This window comes from Benincasa hispida, chromosome 3 (assembly GCF_027475165.1).
Source record: "Benincasa hispida cultivar pf3 chromosome 3, pf3_genome.v1.1, whole genome shotgun sequence".
Taxonomy (NCBI): domain Eukaryota; kingdom Viridiplantae; phylum Streptophyta; class Magnoliopsida; order Cucurbitales; family Cucurbitaceae; genus Benincasa; species Benincasa hispida.
The window spans coordinates 5,902,335-5,929,433 of NC_143480.1; the positions used below are offsets into that span (position 1 = coordinate 5,902,335).

At 36.9% G+C, this 27,099-nt stretch overlaps 1 non-coding gene and 1 pseudogene across 1 annotated transcript; one reads left to right on the top strand and one right to left on the bottom strand.

Annotated features, from left to right (window-relative positions):
* Nucleotides 1-879: 879 nt before the first annotated feature.
* Nucleotides 880-986, bottom strand: LOC120074817 (small nucleolar RNA R71). Its single transcript, XR_005481098.1, has one exon. It is a non-coding gene; the product is annotated as a small nucleolar RNA R71 (small nucleolar RNA).
* Nucleotides 987-18,314: 17,328 nt separating this feature from the next.
* On the top strand, nt 18,315-21,834 carry LOC150036981 (uncharacterized; annotated as a pseudogene).
* Nucleotides 21,835-27,099: the final 5,265 nt, after the last annotated feature.

Here is a 27,099-nt window from a genome sequence, read left to right on the forward strand (position 1 = left end):
TAATATTAACTCTTTTCTTAACTCCATCGCATACATTTTATACTGTAAACAACAACCCAACAACTCTTTGATTTATTGGTTACCGCAAAGTAATCTAAAAATTATTGCCACATATTGTTTTCCTTAGTCCCTGAGTTCGACCCTGGGCTTACCAGGAAACTCGGTAGGATTTATACTTGGGTCCTACTAAAAAAACTTGTTGCACAACGCATTTTCCACCAACGCAATCCTTCCATTATTTCATCGCGTAAAATAACGCACCAAGTTTTTGGCGTCGTTGCTGGGGACTTCGGTAAGACATCATGCTAACGGTAATTTTTCTGATTTCTTTGCAGCTTTCAATCTCCGAAGAATTACAACCCAGAGATTGAAAGAACGTTCCAACAAAGATTGAGAGATAGCTGCCAACAACAACAAAAAAAGAAAGATAACATGGCGGAACAACCTATAAATGGAGCACTAAATGAAAATAATGTCATGGCGAATCCAATCCTATTGGTGAACAACCTCAATAGGCCCATTCGGGACTATGTGTCGCCCAAACTCTACGATTTCTCCTCAAGAATCATGAGGCCTGCTCTTGATGGATCACGATTCGAAATGAAACCGATGATGTTGCAGATGATCCAGAATGCTAGACAGTTTGGTGAGAGGCGTGGCGAGGACCTGCATGCCCACCTCCGGAGCTTCATAGAGATCTGCAACACTTTTGTGTTCCTGAATATCTCCACCAAGGAAGTTTGACTAACTTTATTCTCATTTTCGTTGTGTGACCAGGCACGAAAAAGGGCGTACTCTCTCGAACTGGGGGAGATTACCTCATGGGAACAAGTAGTAGAGAAGTTTATAAAGAAATATTTCCCACCAACAGAGAATGCCAGAAGAAGAAAGTTGATCACCAATTTCAAACAGGATGTTGACGAATCGCTCAGTGACGCTTGGGCGAGGTTTAAGAGGCTGGTAAGAGACTGCCTACATAACGGCTTACCAGACTGCTTACAAATGGAGATTTTTTACCAAGGACTGAACCCTGCATCGCATACCGCTGCCAATGTGACAACAATTGGTGGTCTGCTTGATAAAACTTACGATGAGGCGAAAAATATACTTGATCGTATTGCCAAAAATCACAAGGACTGGCGAGAAAGCGATAAGAGATTAAGAATTAAAAACAGTGACGCGAACAACGGGGCCATCGCATCCCTTCAGAACCAAATGACTACGGTGATGAGTTTGATACAAGGCATCACAATTAATAGCACGAGAGTGCAAAAAGAAAGGTCACCCGGATTTTTCCCATGACCAACGGTCAGATGCATAACCAAGCCAGCAGTTCACAGGCACCGCAATCTTCATTCTTAGAGAGCTTGTTGAAGCAATATATTGAGAAGAATAAATCAGTGCTTCAGAATCAAGCATCGCCCATCCGAAATCTCAAAATTCAGCTAGGACAGATTGCGGACGAACTCAAAAATAGACTGCAAGGAGTGTTGCCGAGCTCAACCGAGCTCTCTCGCAACTCTGGGGGTACGAGAAAGGAACAATGCTTAGCAGTCTCTTTGCTAAGTGAACAAATGACTACGGAAGTAAGGGAGGAACCCATTACGACCAACTTGAATGCAGTAACAACCGAGGACCCGTTAACTTATAATTCAAAAGAGCCCGAGCAGATGAACCCAGAAGTTGCGTCCACCTTTAAGCCTCTAGAACACAAGATAGAAGTCCAGCTACCACCATTTCTGCAAAGATTGAAAAAGAAACAGAATGATGAAGATAAGATCGCCACAAAGATAGTAACGCAAAATACTATGATCCCATAAAAAATGTGCGACACAGGAATCTTCACGATACCATGTTCAATTAAAAGGGTCTACACTGGTCAAGCAAAACTCACACCCACGACGAAGACTCTTCTACTTGCGGCCAGATCCCGAATACATCCTGAAGGAGAGTTGAAAGATGTCGCAATCTCAATTGATAAATTCATCTTGCCGGCAGACTTCATCATTTTAGATTATAAAGCGGACGAAGATGCGCCCATCATATTAAGACGACCATTCCTCTCAACTGGTCGAGCTCAAATTGATATGCACAAGGGGGAAATCGTAATGAACGTCAATAGGGAAAAGCTTCGGATTAAGGTAGTCAAGATCCCAGAGGACCGACAAAAGAAGAAAAAGTCATCGTGGACATAAAAAGTCCAGCTTGAAATAAGCAATCCCTGAGTTACTATGTGACTCAACCTCATCAGGGACGCAATCCTTTTGAATACCCTTTTTTATATCAATTCTTCATGAACTTTCATTAACACATATTTTCTTATTGCTTATCTAAAAAATAAAAATAATAATAATAATGTGATCGTGTTGAATGATCGTGGTAAACGATTTTATTAACTCTATTTTTTTATGATTATTTGACCCTCTCAATATTTTCTTTGCAAATGATCGAGGTGAACGATTGCGGAGGAACTACACAAAGACGCAACTACTTTATTTCGTCACCGCAATCCAAAGGAAGTAGATTGCCGCAAAGCAGGATGCGTCCACAAATAATGCAGGCGACAACGCAAATTTGGGGGTGGTATCTTTCCTTGACTTTATTCCAAATTTTGCACTATCGCATCGCATTTTAATTTTGAACATTTTATCACTGCATCCTCTTTGGTTGGCGCAATCATTTAATATTGATTAATTTAGTAAGTCACCACATCTTCTTTGGTTGGAGCAATCATTTAACATTAATTAATTTAGTAAGTCACCTCATTATTTCTCTTTACCAATTATGCATTCAATGATGAAACGCATGCCTATATCTTTTTCATATATGCTAAAATCAACTTAATTTTAGGACAGACACCTCACGAAAAATTTCTAGAAATTAGTAGTCTGCTAGCTTTCTTTCAAACTGACTTTTTATGAAACTTCTTAAGAGCATTGCATGACTTCTTTCAATCTTTTAGCAATGAGGACATTGCCACATTTTAAATTTGGGGGTGCGGTATTCATTTTTCGACCTTGCTATTTTTAGCCTTATAAAAAAAATTAACGTTGCGATCGGATCCTACTCGTAGTTGGATGTCCGCATGATACCCGTGGGGGAAAGCCAAAACAAAGATAGAAATCGTGATCAACGCATAAATAAATGATCGCAACTCTACTGCCAAATAGGCATGAGTTTAGACTGAGAAAGAGCACCTTGCTCGTAGTTGGATGTCCACATGACACACGTGGGGGCAAGCCAAAACGAAGGCTAGGCACTTGGATCAGCGCAAGGTCACAAAAAAAAAGTCTAAAATATGCAAAGATGAAAATCATTTGAAAACACCCCAGTGAAAAGTTTTTTTTTTATGAAATAAATCATGCAATGCTCAGGAATCTGGTAAAGTCTTCTTGAAGGTTAAACTTGCGGTCCCTAAGTTTTAGAAATATTTTAAGAAGAGACCCGAATAAAAATTAAGGAGATTCGGGTACATAGGATTTGAATAAGGCATACTTGAGAAATCTAGAAAAGAGAAGGCGGTCGACTTTCTAAAGGAAATCTTTAGCTTATGCTTGAGGACAAGCATTGTTTAAATTTGGGGGTGTGATAACGGGCAGAAATGCACGTTATTACAGTGCTAAGTTATAAAACAATGTAGGGTTGCGATGATAAAAATATACATTATTGCGTCCAAAAGCATTAAGTTCACAATATTGCGATCACATGCGTCCATCGCATTAAAACAGTTAATTTAAGTCTTTTTATGCAGAATATGCATTGACACAAGGCAAAAAATGCGATCCAAAGAAATCAACGGTCGAGCGCATTAAGAGATAGCGTTGACGCAAGGCTATGCAATCATTTGCGCTCGCGAATATCTGCTCAAGAAGGTTGCCACATAAAGCCGGCGCATCATGGTGGGCGCATCTAGGTGGAGAGCGTAATAAATCACGATGGGATAGAAAGCTGATGACGGTCGATTCTGAATTAAGTTGACAAGCCGTTAAGGACCTACTGTAGCAAGTACACTCAACTTTTCGATGACAAATATTCAGCACATCAGACAGAGAATTAATGCCATCCATCAGTGCAATCATAAGAAATAAGAAGTCTTTCACCCTGAAGCTCTATAAATACCGGAGGCAACCTTCAATGAAGAAGTTCATTCAGTTCGATAATTTTCTCCATAGATAGTAGCCTTGTTCATTGTTTTCTTATACTTAGAAGGCGAAGCGAGAGAAGGAAAGAGACGGCAGAAGATCGCCCTGGTCAGCTCGAGAGAGAACCCAGGAGGCGTGGAAAAACAGAGAAAGGGCCGACTCTTGCGAGAGCAAGAATATCTTTTGAGCAGAGTAGAAAAGAACAGTGTAAAAGCCTTGGGAAGCAAGAAATTGCTACCAGGCTCTTTATTCTTATTCTGCATTGTTATTCTATATTTCAATTATATATCTATAAAATGGAACTTGCTTATCTACATCTGTTCACTCTCTTAAAAGCACGCATGAGTAGCTAAATCTATCGAATGGGTTGAGAAGAACTTAGCTAACATGACCTAAAATTTTCATTGTATGCGATCATCTTGTCTTATGTTGCACCCATCACCCCTTTAGAGCTACTTGAGAGAGAGTATAAAGAAAGAGCCTAAGACTTGAGAGAGTTATGTTAGAATCTAGACTCGAGAGAGCAAGATTAGATCTACATAAGCAAGAGATAGAGACTTAGAGATAAGCTATGTTTGTCAACATGCATCGCATGCACCCTAGAGATAGGTTATTGTATCATGTGGTCGCCTTGTATGTATGTGTGTCAATCGTCATCACATAGACAAGAATAGAGGCTTATGTGTAAGTCCTATAGACATCATCGCATATATCGCATGCGTTCTAAAACTAGAAGTCGTAACATTTGCGTTGAGAGATGATTTGTTGTTGTATATATGTAGCATGATCGCATAACATGACGCAATCCTAGGAAGTGTTAGCTGAACACCTTCTTAACCCGTTCCCCCGCATATTCATCGCATCTTTCATAATATTAACTCTTTTCTTAACTCCGCCGCATACATTTTATACTATAAACAACAACCCAACAACTCTTTGATTTATTGGTTACCGTAAAGTAATCTAAAAATTATTGCCGCATATTGTTTTCCTTAGTCCCATAGTTCGACCCTGGGCTTACCAGGAAACTCGATAGGATTTACACTTGGGTCCTGCTGAGAAAACTTGTTGCACAACACATTTTCCACCAACGCAATCCTTCCATTATTTCATCGCATAAAATAATGCACCAGTATCAAATAGCATAAAGGAGAGTCAGTCATCAACTACATCGACTCATGGAGAGCAAAGATAGACTCACGAAGTTATCTATAGTGGAGATGTGTACCCAAGTATGCACTAAGAGCTTCTCTACATTCTGCAGGGAATAAAACCTCATACATTTAAGGATTTAGCGGCGCGTTCATGATATGGAGTTAAACATCGCCAACAGAGGAATTAAAGATTTCCTAGTCCCTGAAGAGAGAAAAGACAAGAATGAAACAAAATGCACTGAAAAGACCGTGAATAGTCCCACAAAAGAATCTATGGTTGTTCATGTGACCCCACTGAAATTTTCATTCAAAGGAAAAGAAACAAAGTTTGAAAGAAAGCACAATGGCAGTGAAAAATGTCGCCAACTCTTAAAGAAAGACGAGAAGGTTTATCCATTCCTTGACACTGATGTGGGAAACATGTTGGAGCAACTATTGGAGAAACACTCATTCAACTGCCAGAGTGCAAGCGACCGAAGCAGTTAGGGAAAGTCAACAACTCCAACTATTGCAAATATCACCGAGTCATCAGTCACTCAGTTGAAATTTTTGTGTGCTGAAAGAGTTAATCCTAAAGTTAGCTCGTGAAAAGAAGATTAAGCTAGACCTGGATGAAGTGGCTCATACTAACAACGTTGTAGTAGCTATCATACCCCCTCTTAGATTGCCCTCTTAACCTAAAAAGAACGTGACGGCAGCAATTACCAACCCTTTTGAAGCACTTACTGTCTAACTGACCTGCTTAACCTGTTTAGGAAACCCTGGACAATCATACATTTATTAAGCAACTAAAACTTTTAACACTTTTAACATCAACAAGGTTTTACAATTACAATATATGTAAAACTCATATACAAACCCAAGTCTCAATGGGCCTCAACAAACTAAACTAGCCCTTATATGACCAAAACATGTGTACAAACATTAACACAACTAACACCTAGTTTACTTTTAGTCGGAGTCTTTGAGTGGCAGATCAGCAGAGCAGTTATCTTCTGGAGAGATGACCGCTACCTGGGGAGGAAAATATTTAAAAAGGGGGTGAGCTACTAGCTCAATGAGTGATAAATTTAAATTTAGCATCAATCTCATGCTTAAACTGGAAACTGGTAACTGAAAATTGAAAACTGAATACTGGCCAAGCAAACATTTATGTATAACTTAAAAGCATAACATTTTTTAAAACATAGTTGATCTGAACCTCAGTTGAGAGAGAACCCCTTTGTTTATTTCCCAACCGCAAACATGGGCTTTACATAAAACCTTTTAAACATATCATATTTGAAAAAATATTAAACAAATTCTTAGTTGAGAGAGAGGCCTTTTTGCTCAACTCTCAATCATAACCTAGGCTAAGGTGTGGACCCTTTTGCCATCACCTTACAACGGATCTTCATGTGAGAGAGAGACCCTTTTACTCAACCCCCCATGTTGATATTTATTTGAGGGAGAGACCCTTTTGCTCAACCTTACATCCTAAACCTTTACACTTTTCATATGTGTACGTATAATTAACCTGCCTATCGTCGAGGACCATAACTAAAACTAAGCTCAAATACCTTCTCCTAGTACTTCAGTATTAAGTTGTTCATACATCATATCATTCATGAGAACTTTGTTTATAACACATGCTCATAAACATTAAAAGATCATATCTAGAATAGTCATCAATAAAACTAACAAAATATTCGTATCCACCTCGTGCTCTTACATTCATGGAACCACAAAGGTCTAAATGTATAAGTTTGAGGGGTTCTTTGGCACGAAGACCTTTTCCAGAAAAAGATCTTTAGTCAGTTTTCCCTCAAGACATGACTCACAAAGAGGTAAACAGTTGTCTTCTAACTGATTTAGATGACCGTTTTTAACTAATCTCTCGATCCTGTTGAGATTTATGTGACCAAGTATGAGATGCCAAAGATAGGCGTTAGGAGAAATTTTCCATTTTTATCTTGAGTTTTTTCCATTTTAAACATCTCTATATTTAAAATGATTTTTTCTTCAGTTGGTTTTAACACATACAAGTTATTTTCAAGTCTAGCAGAACAAATATAAACATCTCTTGAAAAAATGAACACTTCATTAACTTCAAAAGATACTTTACAAATAGATTCCAGTAGACATGATATGGAGATTAAGTTTGTTTTCATTTTTGGTACATAGTATACATTTCTTAACAAGACAAAAGAATCTCCAAAAAAAACTTAACATCTCTCACTGCTTCCGTTGAAATGACTTCTCCTATTCCCACCTTGAAAGTCATTTCGTACTCTGAGAGTTGTTTTCAATAACTAGTTTCCTATAGAAAAGTGAAAACATGGTTAGCGGCTCCTAAATCTAATATTCAGGTCGTGAGAATTTTCCACTAAACATGTTTCAGTTACAAGTAAATTTGATTTACCTTGATTTGCCTTTTCTGCTTTCTTCCCAGCCAGATACTTCGGGCAATTTCGTTTCCAATGCTCGTCTTCTCCACAATGGAAACATTTTCCTTTGGGAGCCTTGTTTTTCTTTGCAGTAGGTTGTTTATTCCCTTTTCCTTTTTCTTCATCTGTACACTTTTGTTTTTAGATGATGAAGGGACAAACTTCTTTCTACCAGGGGGTTTTGTTCTTGACAATGAACTCTTCAGAAATTTCTTTTGTCGTGAAACAACATTTGCTTCACTCTCTTTCAATTTCATCATTGACTGATAAGTCTGTAGTTCGTTTAATAAAGTAGTCAAGTTGTAATTAATTTTATTCATTAAGGCATTAGTACAAAAGGTTAGATAGCTCTTCGGAAGAGACTTTAATATCATACTAACTTGACTAGTTTCATCTATGGTAGCCCTGTGAGCTTCTGCGACATTAAAATGAACCAGCATGTCTAGAACATGTTCCCTGATATTGGTTCCATCTTTCATGCCTGAGTTATAAACATACTTTATAGCCTCGTGTCGAATAGAAGATGAGAGTTGCTCGAACATATCCTGTAATGAGGCCATAATTTCATGGGTTGTGGGCATGGCTTCATGCTTCTTGTTGAACACGTCGAATATGCTCACTAAAATATAGGCCCTTGCCTTTTCATTTACCCTTACCCACATATCATAAGCATCTTGAAAGCTTCGGTTTGCAGTCAAATTGGAAATAGGAGGACATTCCTCCGTTAACACAAACCTCGGATCATCAACTACTAATATTGTGTTTAAATTTGACTTCCAGTTGGAATAACCCTCTCCATTAAATTTGTCAGAAGCTAGAAGTTGTATTATTGAGTTTGACATGCTAAAAAATTAAACAAATTCTATTAATAAAGTGCATCTAAATCCAATTTTAGCAAAAAAAAAACTATAATGAGTTAGAATAAGTGCTATTTGAGACAGTCAAATACTCCTTCACTAAAGCAAGACATTCTTGACTAAATACTGTCTCCAAAATAACTCATACTTCGACAGTCATTTAGCTACCGTCTTTTGATCAAGAACTTACTAACCCTTACTAATTTTATAAGTGTGACCCTGTTGGGAATGTTCTATAACTCGCAGTTTGTGTTAAACATTTTATTTATCAATAAATAATAAATTGTTGATTTTGTATCTTATTATGAAAATCCAATAACATATCCATGGCTAAATGAACATAAGTCATAGTTGAGTCCTCTCTTCCAAAGAGAAGTTGTGGCCACTATGTTTAAGACCCAGAATCAGCCCTTAAGGGTGCACTCTATCTACTTACCCCTGTTTTGGGGAAGGAGTGAAATCTATCTTGTGTAACTGAGTTCCCAACTCCCAAATCAGACAAGTCTCCAAAAAGGTAGGCATGTTGAGTTGGCAATCTGGCCACTCCCACCCACACTAATCAAAGGACCACCCTCAAAGGCAGGAATTCCCAAAACACTCAGGATTGAGGCCATGTCACCTATGGTCGTTTCGGTGAGATGTAAGTTTCCAGTATCAATGGCGTTATATACATATGCTAGTCATCTCGTGGTCTGGTCTTATACAAACTTTTTGTATAGGACACCCCCGCTCATATGTCTCCACATGAATGGTCAAGATCTACCATCTGTAGTAGTTCACAACACTTGCAAACCTCTACAAAGCAGGCTGTATCCATAGTATCACGAGGATCAAGTATCCCTCTTTAATCCTTATACTGCAGACCTATTTAGGTTATCACTTAAGGCATGATCTACTTGTATATCTCATATACATGTTTAAGTTTACATACAATAACCATGGAGCTTTGTTTATTGGATATGAGTAAATACTAAATAAAATAATACTTATTTTATTCATAACAATGTGTACATATTACAAACTACGAGACTCCGGGAGAATTAGGACACCAAACCCAACAGATCATTCATGTGGAGACATGCGAACGGGGATATCATATACAAAGAGTTTGTATAAAATCGGACCATGAAATGATTAGTCTCTTTATATAACGTCGTTGATAATAGAGACTCACATTTCACTAGGATGACCATAGGTAACATGACCTAAATCCTGAGTGAGTTGGGAACTTCTACCTATGAGGATAGTCCTTTGATTTGTATAGGTGAGAGTGACCAAATTGCCAACTCAACAAGCCTACCATTTTGTTGATTCGTCTGATTGGGGAGCTAGGAACTTAGTTACACAAGACGGAATTCACTCTTTCTCGAAAGCAGGGGTAAGTAGATAAATTGTTCCCTTAAGGGCTTATTCTGGGTTTTGAACATAGTGGTCACACCCACTCTTGGGAAGAGAGGACTCAGTCATAATGGGACTATGATTTATTGTTCATTAGAGAAATCAGTGGTGCTTAAGGAGTTAGATGTAACTACATGGGCAAAACGATAAATTGGCTCATTTATACTTACGAGCAATTTTTTGAAGGGTCATCGCACTATTGATTGGTTATATGGACAGAAATATATCTGTAGTGCGAAAAGTGCAATTGTCGGTCTTTAGTAGAGTGCCCGACAGTTAACGAATGGTGGATATCGTGATTAAAGAGTTTAGTCAGTTATTCACATACCGTTGGAGCTTCAAGCTACAGGTCCATAAGGTTCCCTTGGTAACTCAATGGGTTCAAGTTGAGAATCAGATTTTTGGTTAGTTTGAAGTATTCAAATTAACAAGAAAGAATTTGATTATATATGATATAATTAAATTGATTTGATTATATATGATATAATTGATATGATGTATTTGATATATTGTTTGATTTGAGGAATTAATATAAATATGATTTATATTAAATATCATAAAATAGAAAAAGAACTATGGTTTATATGTTGCATACGATGCAATATTAAACTATAGGTTATAAATATAATATGATAAATTGGTTATTGTATTTATTTATAATTTATTAATTATATGATAATTAATCATTCTTTTTCTCAATAACCGACTTGAGTAGGAAGTTATTTGCGGTTATATAGTAACCGTGAGATAAAAAGGAAAAATTGTTTTCCAAATCTGTCATTCGAATGTTTCTCACAAAAACACTATTGAGTAAAAGATGTTTTACCAAATGATAGCTTACATAGACTAAACGATCAAGTATCGAGTTTACTATGCGATAGTTACTCGTTGCTATACGATTGAGTATCAAGTCTATATGATTGGCTTCTTCTTCTACGCGATCATTTGAGCGCATACTCGATTGCTTACCTCCTCCATTCCTCTATCCAAAATCGTACAGAGCCCACAATTCCTGGTTTCTCACACCGAAGATACTAAGGTACCCGAGTGGTAGTGTCCAGTTCTATTCAAGGGTCGAGGATCGAGTTGTACTCGATTGTGATCGAGGTTAGTTCTGTTCCAGGGTCGAGGATCGAGTTGTACTCGATTGTGATTAAGGTTTTTCCAGTTCGTGTTGTTTGCTGAATTGCTCGTTGTGTTCGTGTTGTTGGACGTGTTGCTGAACGATCGAGAGATACGTGAAGAAAGGGTTCTTCAAAGGTATTGTTACTCGATCCCTTGTTTGTTCTTTGAAGAAGCGTGCTGTAATTTATTCTTTGTGCATAACTATTTCTGTATGACAGTAAACGTTTGAATTCTTTCACAATGAAGTTTGGAACGATCTGTTTCTGCTCACTGATTCTCTAGTTTTAGTGTTTCTTCATTTGTATGGGTGAGAGTGGCCAGATCGTCGACTCAATAAGCCTATCATTTTAGAGATTCGTCTGATTGGGGAGCTGGGAACACAACTACACAAGAAGGAATTCACTCCTTCCCGAAAATTTTGAAAAGTAGATAAATTGCTCCCTTAAGTGCTAATTACGGGGCTTGAACAATGTGGCGCCACATTCTCTCTTGGCCCGAGAGAAGTTTATTCATAGTTGGACTATGACTTATTGTTCATTAGAGGGATCAGTGGTACTTAAGGAGTTAGATGTAACTATAAGGAGAAAATGGTAATTTTGGCACTGTTGTACTTACGAGCAATTTATGAAAGCATTGTTGACTAGTTTTATCTAATAGACACATAAATATGTCTGTAGTGCGAAAAGTGTAGTTGTCGGTCTTTAGTGGAGTGACCGACAGTTATGAATGTTGAATAATTAGTTAACTAATTATTCAAGTACCATTGGAGCTTCAATCTACAGGTTCATAAGTGCCCTCTGTAGCTCAACAAGGATTATGTATAATTAATTTTGGATTAATTTGAATTGTTCAAATTAATTGAGGGAATTAATTATATGTGATGTAATTAATATAATGTATTTGATACATTATAGTATAAAGTTTATTTAGAGAGAAATTAAATTTGAATAGGAAACAAATATTAATTATATGAGTAAGATTCATATAATTGAATTTAATATAAATGTGATTTAAAGACCATCTCTTGATGAGAGAATTAAAAGTTATATGTTATATTATATTTATAACTATATAAAAAATTTTAAAAACCGTGAAAAGAAAAAAACGAAAAAGAAAAGAAAAGAAAGAAATAAAAAAAAAAAAAAAAGAAAGGGAAAAGGAAAAAAAGGATAAGAAAAAGAAAAGAAAGGAAAGGAAAAAAAAAAAGAAAAAAGATTAAAAGTTAAAAAAAAAAAAAAAAAAAAAAAAAAGAAAGAAAGAAAACGTTGGAAGAAGAGGAGATGATGATTATAATGTACGGGTTTGGGGTCCTATTTAGAGATGTTCCACCAAGTTCTTGACAAATTAGGAAATCCAAATTAAATAAATATTTGATTTAAATTATTAGATTTTATTAGTTTTCTTAATTTGATTTTATCCTAATTTTAAACTAAATTTAAACAATCAAATGAAGGTCTATTTAATTTGATTTTATTAGATTTTGTCTTCAAATTTATCTTCAAACAAGATTCATATTCCAAATTTTATTCAAAATCAAATTGTTCAATTTTGACATTAATTTAGATGTTCATAAGGTCCTCTGTAGCTCAACAAAGATTATTGAAAATTAATTTTAGATTAAGTTGAATTGTTGAAATTAATTGAGGGAACTAATTATATGTGATATAATTAATATAAATTAATTATATGTGATATTATTAATATAAATTAATTATATATGATATAATTAATATAATGTATTTGATACATTATAGTATAAAGTTTATTTAGAGAGAAATTAAATTTGAATAGGATTCAAATATTAATTATATGAATGAGATTCATATAATTGAATTTAGTATAAATATGATTTAAATACCATCCATTGATGAGAGAATTAAAAACTATAGATTATATTGTATTTGATACAATATAAAAACTATAGGTTATGTATTACATATGACATGACATTTAATTATATATATAATAAATTAGTCATAAAAAAATTTTAAAAATCGTGAAAAGAAAAAAAAGTAAAAGAAAAGAAAAAGAAAAAGAAAAAGAAAGGAAAGGAAAGGAAAAAGAAAAAAAAAATAAGAAAAAGAAAGGAAAGGAAAAGAAGAAAAAAAGAAAAAAAAATTGAAAGAAAAAAATAAGGAAAAAACGGTGGAAAAAAAAAAGAAAGAAGAAAAAAGATTAAAAAATTAATAAATTAATAAATAAAAGAAGAAAAGAAGAAAGAAAGCGTTGGAATAAGAGGAGATGTAAGGGTTTGGGGTCCTATTTATAGATGTTCCACTAAGTTCTTGACAAATTAGGAAATCCAAATTAAATAAAAATTTTATTTAAATTATTAGATTTTATTAGTTTTCTTAATTTGATTTTATCCTAATTTTAAATTAAATTTAAAAAATCAAATAAAGGTCTATTTAATTTAATTTTATTATATTTTGTCCTCAAGTTTATCTTCAAGCAAGATTCATATTCCAAATTTTATTCATAATCAAATTGTTCAATTTTGAGATTAAATTTTAGATAAAATCTCAAATTAAAATTTGGGCATATTCCAAATTTTATCCCAAATCTAAAAGACACATAAATATATCTGTAGTGCAAAAAGTGTAGTTGTCAGTCTTGAGTGGAGTGACCGGCAGTTATAGATGTTGAATAATTTAATTAAAGAAGTTTAATTAATTATTCAAGTACCATTGGAACCTTAATCTACATGTTCATAAGGTCCCATCTGTAGCTCAACAAGGATTATTTTTTTGAATAGGTAATATTATTATACAATAACAAGAGGGATCCCACAGCCTGGGATCAAAGGACCACAGCATACAAGCCACCGATATAAACAACGCACAGATGAAACAAGCATAACCATAATAAAAAGACATCCAAAAGTAAAAACAAAACAAATCCAGCCAGAGGAGAAAACCCCACAAGCCGGGGATCACACAAAAACCAAAATAACCAAGAGAAAACTAAAAGCAACGAAAAGAAAAAAGCTAGAGAAAGCCATGAAGATCAATCTGCCAAGAAGCAGAACACGCACGAACCATAGAGACAATAAGCTGAAATAAGGTATATGCCATTCTCGGATGCCCTCCATTCAGCCAACGATTCCTATCCTGCCAAATAAAGTAAATTGACGTGTACCAGAAGACTCGAAATAACATACCTCACATACCCTTACCAACCCCCATCCGACACACCCAACTCAACTCCACATCCCACTCAACACCCGATGAGACGAACCCAACAGACGCACCACACCCTCTCAAATCTCCCTCCCAAACACAGTAAAAAAAAACAAATGATTCCGAGACTCTACCCCATCCATACAAAGCAGACAATCAAAATCAACCGACTTATCCCACCTCGTCAACCAATCTCGAGTACCTAATCTATCCTTCACTGCCAGCCAGACATAAAAAGAATGCCTTAGGATATTACCCCCAGACCAAATCAGACAAGCCCAAGACACCCTAGGACACCTAGGACACAAACTCTCCCACACACTAGCAACAGAGAAGCGACCATTACTATTCAGAACCCAAACCCAACTATCCTCCACATTCACTCTTAGCACCATTCCTTGAACCAAACACCACAATTCAAGAAGTTCCCACGAAATCGAAGGCCAATGCCAATAACCATCAATAGATAAGTAGCCATGGATCTCATAAAAAAAAATAAAAAAATAAAAAAATAAAAAAACATCTCCTACCATTACCAGCCTGCAATTTGACCAAACGACTTAAGCTTATCCCGACAGCATAAAGTTGCCCTCAAACACCACGACCGCCCCACCTCAGCACGAACCGCCTATAACGACTGTTCTCTAAGCACATACTCCTCCATCCAAGCAACCCATAAGGAACCAGACCACACCAACAATAACCATAATAATTTCAAGATAGCTACCACATTCTAGGAAGAAGTGTGATAGATACCCAAACCCCCTTCAGATAATGGCAAACAAACCTCGTCCCAAGCAACACACACACCCCTCTGCCATCAACCTGTCCCCTCCACAAGAAAGCCCGTAGAATACAATCAACCTCATGGCCAACAGAAGCAGGCAGCACAAACACATTGGATGAAAACACCTGGAAGCTCTGTACCACCAATCTGACTAATTGCAAGCGCCCCACAAAAGAAAGGGATCTCGCGACCCTACTCCGAACTCGAGTTGTAATCTTATGAATCAAAGAGGCACAATCAATAGTTTTTAACCTACCCGATAGTAGAGAAAGGCCAAGATAACAAACAGGAAAAGATCCGAGAACAAATCCCATATTAGTAACCAAATCCCTCACGACATCAGAAGAAACACCAGCAACAAACATAGAACTTTTACTAACATTAGCTGTCAGCTCAGACAGCTCCACAAACTGATGTAACACCTGCCTCACAAAACTCAATGAACCATGATCCATCCCACAAAAAATCATCAGGTCATCAATAAACAACATGTGAGTCAATCTCACCTTTTCACACCTATGATGAAACACAAAGGAGGGAGAAGGCCTATTCAATAACCGAGACAATACCTCCATGACCATCATAAACAGAAAACGGGACAAAGGATCCCCCTGCCTTAGCCCTTTCCTACCTGAAAAGTAACCCTTAAGAGTCATTGATCATCACAAAGAAAAAAAGGAGAAGTAACACAGGCACGAATCCAGCTCACAAACTTCAGAGGAGTTCTAATGGCAAAAATAAATTTAAAAAAAAAGTCCCAATTAACTGAGTCATAAGCCTTCTGAAGATCCAGCTTCAGTACACAACGAGGCTTACCCTTATTAAGCTGATAACCCCTAACAAGCTTTTGGCACAATAAAATGTTATCTGTGATACACCGCCCTTGCACAAACACCGAGTGATTCCCACTAATAAACCGAGGCAAACACACACGGAGTTTGTTAGAAATCACCTTAGAGATACACTTATACACCACATTACAGCAAGCAATGGGGCGAAAATCCTCCATACGATCAGCGCCATGTCTTTTAAGAATCAAGGTAAGAGTCATGGCATTTACCCTATAAAAAAGATAACATGTATCAAAGAAGTGATGAACAACAGAGCAAAAATCCTCCCCCACCACACTCCAAGCAGATTTATAAAACTCCACAAGAAAACCATCCGGACCAGGAGCTTCACTCGATTTCATAGAGAATAGGGCATTACGCACCTTCTCCCTAGTAACAGGTCTGCAAATGTCCCTAATACATTCATCAGGCCACTAAAACTGCACAATATCATTTATCTGGGTCATAAGGTCTCTATATCCCACCTTCTGCGACCTCAAACTCCCTCTAATGTAATTAACAACCACATTTGCCACCCTACTATGAGTCGATTGAAAAATTACATCAGAATCAATCATCGAGAAAAAATCACTGCTAACCAAACGCGCCCGAACAGACCGATGAAAGAACGACACATTCTGATCTCCCAACTCCAACCACCGAACACAAGACTTCTAACGAAGGGAAGCCTCCTCCAATCTTGCTAACCTCCAAAACTCCTCAGTCAATGAGGCAGCCTCCCCAATCAAAATCTCAGAATAAGGGTTGACTCCATAGCAGTCTAAGCTGACTCCATCCTACTTTTGGCCTTTCGCATCAAGCATCTCAAACCCTCAATACGCTTGCTAAGAGTAGTACGCAATACCGATTTTAAGGCCTTCAAATTTCTCGTCAAACTAACAAAAGAGACACACCAAGATAAGACTTCCAAACAGAGACAACAATAGCTAAGAGGTCAGCAGAATTAGCCCAATAATTAAAATACCGAAATGCGGGAACCGGACGAGCAACACAAACATCAATATTAACCAAAATAGGGTATGATCAGAAATCCCTCACACCCGCACTCTAACCTTAGTATGTGGACACGAAGTTGTCCACAACTCATTCACTAGGAACCTATCTAAATGGCGCAAAATACCAGCATCCTTAACCTTACTCGTCCATGTAAACCAATTGCCCTGAATCCTAACTCCACCAGATTAGCCTCAAGAATAGCTTTATTAAAATCCTCCATCTCCCCCTACAACGATTACCCCCAAAAGCCTCCGAAGGATTACGAATATCATTAAAATCACCCATAACCGCACCTCTGATTTGTCAAGCATAGCATAATATCAACCAACGCCTCTCAATCACATTATTGGAAGTATAAACAGTAGTGACATTCACAACATCAGAAGAACTCAACTCTCTGAGACACCCTACAATACACTGACCATCAATAATCGAAGGAGAAAATTCATACAGATTCTTCTTCCATATCACCCAGATACGCCCCACATCCTCAGAGCTATAACTACACACAAGTCCAAGACTCTCCAAATATGCGAAACACTGAATCAAAATTCTCCGCATGCACCCTAGTCTCAAGCAATCAACAAGGATTTTGAGAATTAATTTTGGATTAATTTGAATTGTTCAAATTAATTAGGAAATTAATTATATGTAATATAATTAAATTAAATTAATTATATATGATATAATTAATATAATATATTTGATACATTATAGTATAAAGTTTATTTAGAGAGAAATTAAATTTGAATAGGATTCAAATATTAATTATATGGATGAAATTCATATAATTGAATTTAGTATAAATGTGATTTAAAGACCCTCCATTGATGAGAGAATTAAAAGCTATAGGTTATATTGTATTTGATACAATATAAAAACTATAGGTTATGTGTTAGATATGATATAACATTTAATTATATATATATATATATATATATATATATATAATAACAATAATAATAATAATAATAATAATAATAATAATAGTTATGAAAAATTTTAAAAAATTGTGAAAACAAAAAACAGGAAAAGAAAAGAAAGAAGAAAAAAAGATAAGAAAAAGAAAAAGAAAAGGATAAAAAAAGAAAAGAAATGGAAAGAAAGAAAAAAAAGAAAAAAAAAGCAAGGAAAATTGAAAGAAAAAAAGAAGGAAAAAGGGTGAAAAAAGAAAGAAAGAAGAAAGAATATTAAAAGATTAAAAAAAAAGAAGAAGAAGAAAGAAAGAAAACGTTGGAAGAAGAGGAGGGCATGAGAATAAGGTAAAGGTGTTCGTGGGTTGGGTTGGGTTGGGTTTAGGGATATTTTAAGCCCAACCCTATGCTTCGGTTTGTATATTTTTCTAACCCAAACTAACCATTGTTCAATTATGAACCCAGACCAAATCAACCCAAAAAAAATGGGTTGGGTTGGTTCGGTTTCATCGGTTCCCTTAAAAAAAGAGGAGATTGACGGAATATTTCAAATATTTGATAAGCCTCCAATTTAGTAGGCGAATAATATAGAATTTGGTAGTTTCGGGTAAGCGATCGTGGGGTCTTCGTGGGTGTTCGTCTAGTGTTACTCAGTGATCATGTAGCGAACTCAACGATCGTATAGCAGTAGGCGATTGTATAACACTGGGTAGGCGATCATATAGCATTGATCATGTAGCCGAGCTCAGCGATCGTGTAGCATTTGGTAGGCAATCGTATAGCATTGGGTAGGCGATTGTATAGCATTTTGTTACTCAGCGATCGTGTAGCGGAGCTAAGCGATCATGTAGCATTTGGTAGGCGATCTTATAGCATTGGGTAGGCGATCGTATAGCATTTTGTTACTCAGCATTCGTGTAGTAGAGCTAAGCGATCGTTTAGCCGAGCTCAGCAATCATGTAGCCGAGCTCAGCGATCATGTAGCATTTGGTAGTGATCGTCTAGCATTGGGTAGGCGATCGTATAGTATTTTGTTACTCAGTGATCGTGTAGAGGAGCTCAGCGATCGTGTAGATAATTCAAGCGATCGTATAGTATTTTGTAAACGATCGTTTGGACTTATTAAGCGATCGTCTAGTCTCTAGGTCAGTTTGATTCGAACCGAACGATTTTCCTACGAACTCGAGAACCAAACCGACCTATTCGGGTTCATTAAAAAAACCCAAACCAAACCAATTTTTTTTAACCAACCCAAACCAGCTGGGTTGGGTTGGGTTGCTTGGTTTTTTCGGATCTTCGATTTTTTTGAACACCCCTAATATAAGGGTTTTGAGTCCTATGTATAGATGTTTCGCCAAGTTCTTGACAAATTAGAAAATCTGAATTAAATCTAGATTTTATTTAAATTATTAGATTTTATTAATTTTCTTAATTTGATTTTATCCTAATTTTAAATTAAATTTAAAATTCAAATGTAAGTCTATTTAATTTGATTTTATTTGATTTTGTCCTCAAATTTATAGATTCAAATTCCAAATTTTATTCAAAATCAAACTGTTCAATTTTGAGATTAAATTGTAGATAAAATCTTAAAATAAAATTTAGGCATATTCCAAATTTAATCATCCAAATTCAGACCTTTATTCTCATGTCAAATTAAATTAAGGATAAAATCTCAAATTGATATAAAATTCAAATTTTGGCATCTTCTAAATTTTATATCAAATTCATCCAAATTTAGGTTTTTGTCCCTATTTCCAAATCAAATTGCAAGAAGGTCTAAAATTCATCGCAAATTAAAATTTGGCCGTATTCCCATTTTTATTCCAAATTCAAATTATCCAACCTTGGGTTTTTATCTTCAATCAAAATAAATTTCGGATAAAAAAAAATCTCAATTAATTTCTTATTAAAATTTCAACATATTCCAAATTTATCTCAAATTTAAATCAAGTTTAGCCTTTATCCTCAATCCAAATAAAATTGGATAAAATCTCAAGTTAAAATTTGGTCATATTCCAAATTTTATCCCAAATTCAAGTAAAACTTATGTACTAAATTCATAGTTTAATCGACACATCAATTGAGGTGAACAAATATATTTGAATTTCGATTCCAACTTTATATTTTTTTTTAGATTCATCCACCCATATATGCGCATAAATCTCGAAAATGGACATTTGTTAAATGAGAATTTTGGACTTGTTGAATGAGAAATTTTGGACCAATCACAAGTCACCACGTCGTTTGCTAAATTAACGATGAATTTCTAAATCATTGACTTTGGGTCCAATTAGAAGTTGACATATGTCCCGAATTGAATTGAAGACAAGTTTCGATGACGTCACGCTGATGAATCAGATGAGATTAAATTGGTTCAATTTGATATTACTATTTGGGCTTAAAGTCCAAACTACAAAAAAAGTTGAATTGGATCCAAATTCCAGATCAGAACCAAAACAAAATAATTGGACCCAAGGGTCAGGCCCATGGACCAACCAAGCCCACGAAGCCCATCTGAGAACTCTATAAATAGAGAAGTTCTTTTCATTTGTAAGGGCAGCATTTTCTACACTCAGAAGACCCAGAGAGAATTCACTAACAAGCAAAGGACTCCTGAAGACTTCTGAAGCTACACTTCTATAAGGCAGAAGACCTTTGAAGACACAAATACTCTTCCAAGACTTCTACTCCAAGTTCCAAGATCCTGAAGCTGCACTCCTATAAGGCAGAAAACCATTGAAGACACAAATACTCTTCCAAGACTTCTACTTCAAGCTTCCAAGACTCCTGAAGCTGCACTCCTATAAAGCAGAAGACCTTTGAAGACACAAATACTCTTCCAAGACTTCTACTTCAAGCTTCCAAGACTTATACTTCAAGCTTCTAAGACTCCTGAAGCTGCACTTCTATAAGGCAGAAGACCTTTGAAGACACAAATACTCTTCCAAGACTTCTACTTTAAACTTCCAAGACTCTTGAAACTGCACTCCTATAAGGCAGAAGATCTTTGATTGTATATTATAGGCAATGACTGTCTTGTAGGAAAGTCAGTCACCCCAATCCACCTCTGTTGCCTCCCTATCAATTCAACAGCTCTAGAATATGATCACAAACTCCATAAGAGCTCAGTACAAAGGACCGTTGCAAACCTCTTTTATGTACTCCAAGCTATACACCAAGAGAATCAAAAACCTGAAAATGCCAACTGGGTATCAACCACCAAAGTTTCAGCAGATTGATGGAAAGGGCAATCCAAAACATCATGTTGCACACTTCATTGAAACCTGTGAAAATGCAGGAACCAAAGGAGACCAGCTAGTCAAGCAGTTCGTCCGTACCTTGAAAGGAAATGCTTTCGATTGGTATACTGATTTGGAGCCAGAAGTGATTGACTGTTGGGAATAACTAAAAAGGGAGTTCCTAAACCACTTCTACAGTACAAGGCGTATTGTTAGCATGATGGAGCTGACAAACACCAAACAGTGGAAGGGAGAGACAGTCATTGATTACATCAACCGATGGAGAGCTTTAAGTCTAGATTGCAAAGATAGACTTACTGAATTATCTGCAGTGGAGATGTGCACTCAAGGCATGCACTGGGAGCTTCTCTACATCCTACAAGGGATAAAACCTCGTATGTTTGAGAAGCTGGCAACACGCGCTCATGATATGGAGCTAAGCATTGCCAACAGGGAAACTAAAGATTTCCTAGTCTCTGAAGGGAGAAAATACAAAAATGATGCCAAGGGTACTGAAAAGATCGTGGGTAGTGCCACAAAAGAATCTATGGTCGTTCATGTGACCCCGCTGAAATTTTCCTCCAAAGGAAAACAAACAAAATTTGAAAGAAGGAACAATGAGGGCGAGAAGCGTCGTCCAACTCTTAAAGAATGACAAAAGAAGGTTTATCCATTCCCTGACTCTGATGTAGCAGTTATGTTGGAGCACCTACTAGAGAAGCAACTTATTCAGCTACCGGAATGCAAGCGGCTGGAACAATAAGGAAAAATAGATGATCCTAACTTCTACAAGTATCATCGGGTCATTAGTCACCCAGTTGAAAGGTGTTTCGTGCTGAAGGAACGAATTATGAAGTTGGCTTCGTGAAAAGAAGATTGAGCTAGATTTGGATGAAGTAGCTCAAACAAATCACGCTACAGTAGTGGCGACTTCAAATGTTCCATTACTGTCTGTGTCCCATGCTCAAAGACAAAGCCCGATCCAGTTTGGAGAATTCGAGCCTATAGTTTTTCGGTTCCAACAAGAGATTCAAACAACAAATTTCGAAAAGAAATATGAGCTTGTTGAAGATGACAACGAAGAGTGGATAATAGTGACTCATCGAAAGATAAGACAACCAAACTCCACCCAAAAAGAGTCGCATTCCTATTGAAGCTATAGAAGAAAAAACAAGACTCATAAAACGAAAGGAAAAAAGATGACACGGAAGCCTAAGCCTACTAAGAAAGAAGAAAAGAACTTCCCTCAATTCTGACGGCCGGCAACTTCGGCTAAATTTCTCCCAAGAAGCTTTCTCAATAATCATCCAGAGAAAGTATCAGAAGTTATTACATGTCACACTGTCGGCATAGTAGAAGTCGACAACAATCATGTGACTGCTGAAGAAGTCAAAGACTCAGAAGAAATGAAGCAAAGAACTTCTGTCTTCGATCCTATTAAGCCTTCAAGTGCTCGATCTTCAGTCTTTCAAAGATTGAGTATGGCCACGGTAGGAGAAGAAGATCAATGTCCAACAACTACTTCTGCTCGAACTTCAACCTTGAAAAGGCTAAGTATATCCACGTCAAAGAAAGATCAACCTCTAGCATCTGCTTTTGATCGTTTCAAGACAACAAGCGATCAATGTAAAGGAAGGATGAAAATCTTGAAGCCATCATTCCATGAAGAAAACAACGATGAAAAGATTCACAGTCGTGTTCCTTCACGCATGAAGAGGAAATTTTCTGTTGACATAAGTACAGAAGGTTCCTTGATAGTGAAGCCAAAGCTCATCATATTGACAAATCATACAAATGAAAAGGATAATCAAAACCATGATGAAATAAGAGCTTTTGAAGTTTAAATGAAGAAGCTCCTCATCGCACGAGCCTAAACTGCATGATGCTCCTAGCCAACATGAGCTTAAAATGTGAACGGCCCAAAAATAAAAATTGTATGAACTATGTTACGACTTGATCCCTTTCATTATAAAGGGTACGTAGGCAACTTAAAGTAATTTAAGTTCAGTCGCGCATAAAAGGAAAAAAAATTCTCTTCTAACTACATTATGACTTGATCCCTATCATTAAGAAGGGTATGTAGGCAGCTGGAAAGAAACTTCAAGTTCAGTCCAGTTAAAAAAAAAAAAGACAACTTGAACTATGTCATGATTCAATCCCTTTCTTTAAAGGTATGAAGGAAACTTAAAGAAATTTAAGTTTAGTCCATCAGAAGAGGTACCACAACCACCTAAGTATAATACTACAAGATTGATATTAATCATCCCCGTCAAAGAATGACACTTCAGATTGAAGATGTTCATCCCTATTAGGGCAACATAATGGGTTGAAGATGTTCATCTCTCGTAAGGAGCCAACATAATAAATAAAAGGCACACACGTGGAATGCGCTTCGCTTCCTCTTTAAAAGTAAACTTATATGCTCTTTCATCTTCAAGTTTAGAGGCTCCATTGATGCTTCATCTTCATGCTCAAAATCACAAAGTCAAGCCTACTGCCAAAGCTTCATGCTTCATCAAACTCAAATGCGAAGAATTTGTCGATGCTTTGTCAAACTTAAGTGTGAAGGTCTCGTCGATGCTTCTCCATATTTAAGTTCAAAGGCTTCATCGATGCTTCTCCATCTTTAAGTTCAAAGGCTTCGTTGATGCCTCTCCATCTTTAAGTTCAAGATTGGCATGCATGGCCCCACTTCCATCTTCAAGTTAAAGGTCGATGTGCATGACTCCGCTCCATCTTCAAGTTTAAGGTCGGTGTGCATGGCTCGGCTCCATCTTCAATGACTCGGTCTACAAAATCATGACGTAGCTTCACTTCATCTCCAAACTAATGATGCGACTTCACTTCATCTCTAAGTCGTGACATGGCTTCGTTTCATCTCTAGACTAATGATGCGGCTTCGCTTCATCTCCAAGTCGTGGTGTGGCTTCGTTTCATCTCAAAACTAATGATGCGGCTTCGCTCAATCTCCAAGTCGTGGCGTGGCTTCGTTTCATCTCAAAACTAATGACGTGGCTTCACTTCATCTTCAAAGTCATGGCGTGGCTTCGTTTCATCTCCAAACTAACGACGCGGCCTCGCTTCATCTCCAAGTTATGGTGTGGCTTCGTTTCATCTCCAAACTAATGACGCGGCTTCACTTCATCTCCAAGTCGTGGCGTGGTTTCATTTCATCTTCAAACTAATGACGTGGCTTCACTTCATCTTTAAAGTCGTGGTGTGGCTTCGTTTCATCTCCAAACTAACGACGCGGCTTCACTTCATCTCCAAGTCGTGGTGTGACTTCGTTTCATCTCCAAACTAATGACGAGGCTTCGCTTCATCTCCAAGTCGTGGCGTGGTTTCGTTTCATCTCCAAACTGATGACGCAACTTTGCTTCATCTTCAAAGTCGTGGTGCGGTTTCGTTTTCTCTCCAAAATATTGGTACAACTTCACCTCTTCTCCAAAATTTGTGTAGCTTCGCTTCCTCTAAAAAAATATGGGTGTGATTCCACCTCATATGCAAGATCAAGTTTGGTTTGTCTAGCTCTACCTCATATGCGAGGACGACTCTAGTCCATCCGGCTCTACCTCATATGCAAGGACAACTCCGATCCGTCTGGCTCCGCCTTGTACGCGAGATCGACTCTAGCCAACCTGACTCCGTCCAAAATATTGATGGCACATTCTTCTCATCTTCAAGGTTTGATGGCATATCCGCCTCATCTTCAAATACTCAATGGCATATTTCCCTTATCTTGAAATTTTGATCAAGGAGTAACATAACAAGGAAAACCTTTCGAGGATCCTCCCTAGGGTGATCGAATGGGAGAGTTGTATGCCTTTGCGGGGCCCCTTCCCATGAAGATCAGGATACACGAGCGGTGTTACAAGGTAGACCTTCCCGAGATCCTCCCTAGGGTGATCGAATAGGAGAGTTGTAAGCCTTTGCGGGGTCTCTCCCATGACGATCAGGATACACGAGCAACGCTACAAGGTAGACTTTTTCGAGATCCTCCCTAAGGTGATCGAATGGGAGAGTTGTAAGCCTTTGCGGGGCCCCTCCCATGACGATCAGGATACACGAGCGCACCAAAGACAGGTCGATGAGATTAAAAAAAACTTGTTTTGTTGTACTCCTTTGGTTGCACCGTAACTCCTACAAAAACAATACTAGGAGGCAAGTTAGTAAAAAAAATTAATAAAAAAAAGAGAGCAAAAAAAATTAAGAAACAAAAAAAAAAGAAAAAGAAAAAAATATATATGAAAACAGAAAAAGGAAGGGAAGCCCTAATTCCCCATCTTTCTCCCTTCTCCTCACTTACATCCTCCTATGCAATTCAAGGTTGATTTGCAATCCGAGTCCGATTGACAAAGGATGTAAAGAACGTAAGATCGAAAGAGAATCACAATTCAAACTGCAAAGGACGTAAGAACGAAGGAGATCACACTACAAGATGAAGAAGAGCATGCGTCCTGCCAGTATTTATATAGCTAAGTTCGATAGGATTTTTTCTACTAATCAGTTGAAATCTGATAAAATCACGGGTTACTCGAACTGAATACTATTTATTTTGTTGTGGAACTCTGATTCTTGCTGAAATTAGTTAAGAGTCAACAAAAAAGATCATGCTCGATTGGAGGCTGCCGGAATTAGGGGTCACGGTGGAGTTTTGAGTCCCCAAATTCAACGGCGAGGAGTCTTGAGCTTAAGACTTGAGAGAATCTGGCATAAGCCAATAGTATGGAGAAAGAAATCTCGCTAAGGCTGGTATCGCTAGCCATAAAGCAGATGGCTACCTAAAATAAAAAATATATATATATATATATTAATAATAAAATAATAATAATAATAATAAAAAGGGAGAATCTCGCTCGAAATCCTCTCGCTGATCTCGCTCTCTCCCACAATCTCGCTTTCTCCAAAATCTCACTCTCTCCCACTTTCTCGCTCACAATCTTGCTCTGTCCCACGATCTCGCTCTCTCCTACTTTCTCGCTCATAATCTCGCTCTGTCCCACGATCTTGCTCTCTCTAAAATATTGTTTTCTCCCACTTTCTCGCTCACAATCTCGCTCTCTTCAGTGTCGCTCTCTCCAAAATCTCGCTCTCGCTGTTGTCGCTCTCTCCCACAATCTCGCTCGAAATGCTCTCGCTGATCTCACTTTCTCCCACAATCTCGCTGGTAATGGCTTGGTATCGCTGGTAATGGCCTGATCTCGCTAATAAGGCTGTCTTCCAATACGTTGGCTCTCCAAAATCTCTTCCATTTAAGTTCAAATTCATATTCCATTCAAATTGGAATTAAAATCAACTGTTATTCCAAATCTCAGTCTAAAGCTTCTAATCCAAATTTTTATTCTAAATTCAAGCCAGCCAAATCGGGTGAGATAAATGTCAAATCCATCCCAAATTAAAATTTGGCCATATCCCAAATTTTATCAATATTCGAATGGTTAACCTTGATATTGAGTTATGAATAAAATGCCGAGTCAAAATTTGGCTATATTCCAAATTTTATCTCAAATTTAAATCAACCTTAGTTTCTATACTCATTTCTAAGTAAAATTGAGCATATCCCAAATTTTTATCTCAAACCAAAATTGATCAAGATTCAATTACATCCCAAATTCTATTTCGAATTCGAATTAAATTAATTTGCAATTAAAGTGGAACATAAATTCTACTTTAGTTCAAATTAAAGTTTACTTAGCGATAGTGCGTCAAACGAACAAGATTTCAAATCAAAATTTTGAGCTAAATTCTCATATTTTGATCATGATGATGCATCAAATTAAAAGAGTCAAAAAATCATGCTTTGATCTCAAATTACATTTTTTTTTCGAGATTCATCCACCCATATACGTGCATAAATATCGAAAAGGGGGCATTTGTTGAATGAGAAATTTTGGACCAATCACAAGTCACCACGTCGTTTGCTAAATTAACGACGAATTTCTAGATCATTGACTTTGGGTACAATTAGAAGTTGACACATGTCCTGAATTGAATTGAAGACAAGTTTCGATGACGTCACGCTGATGAA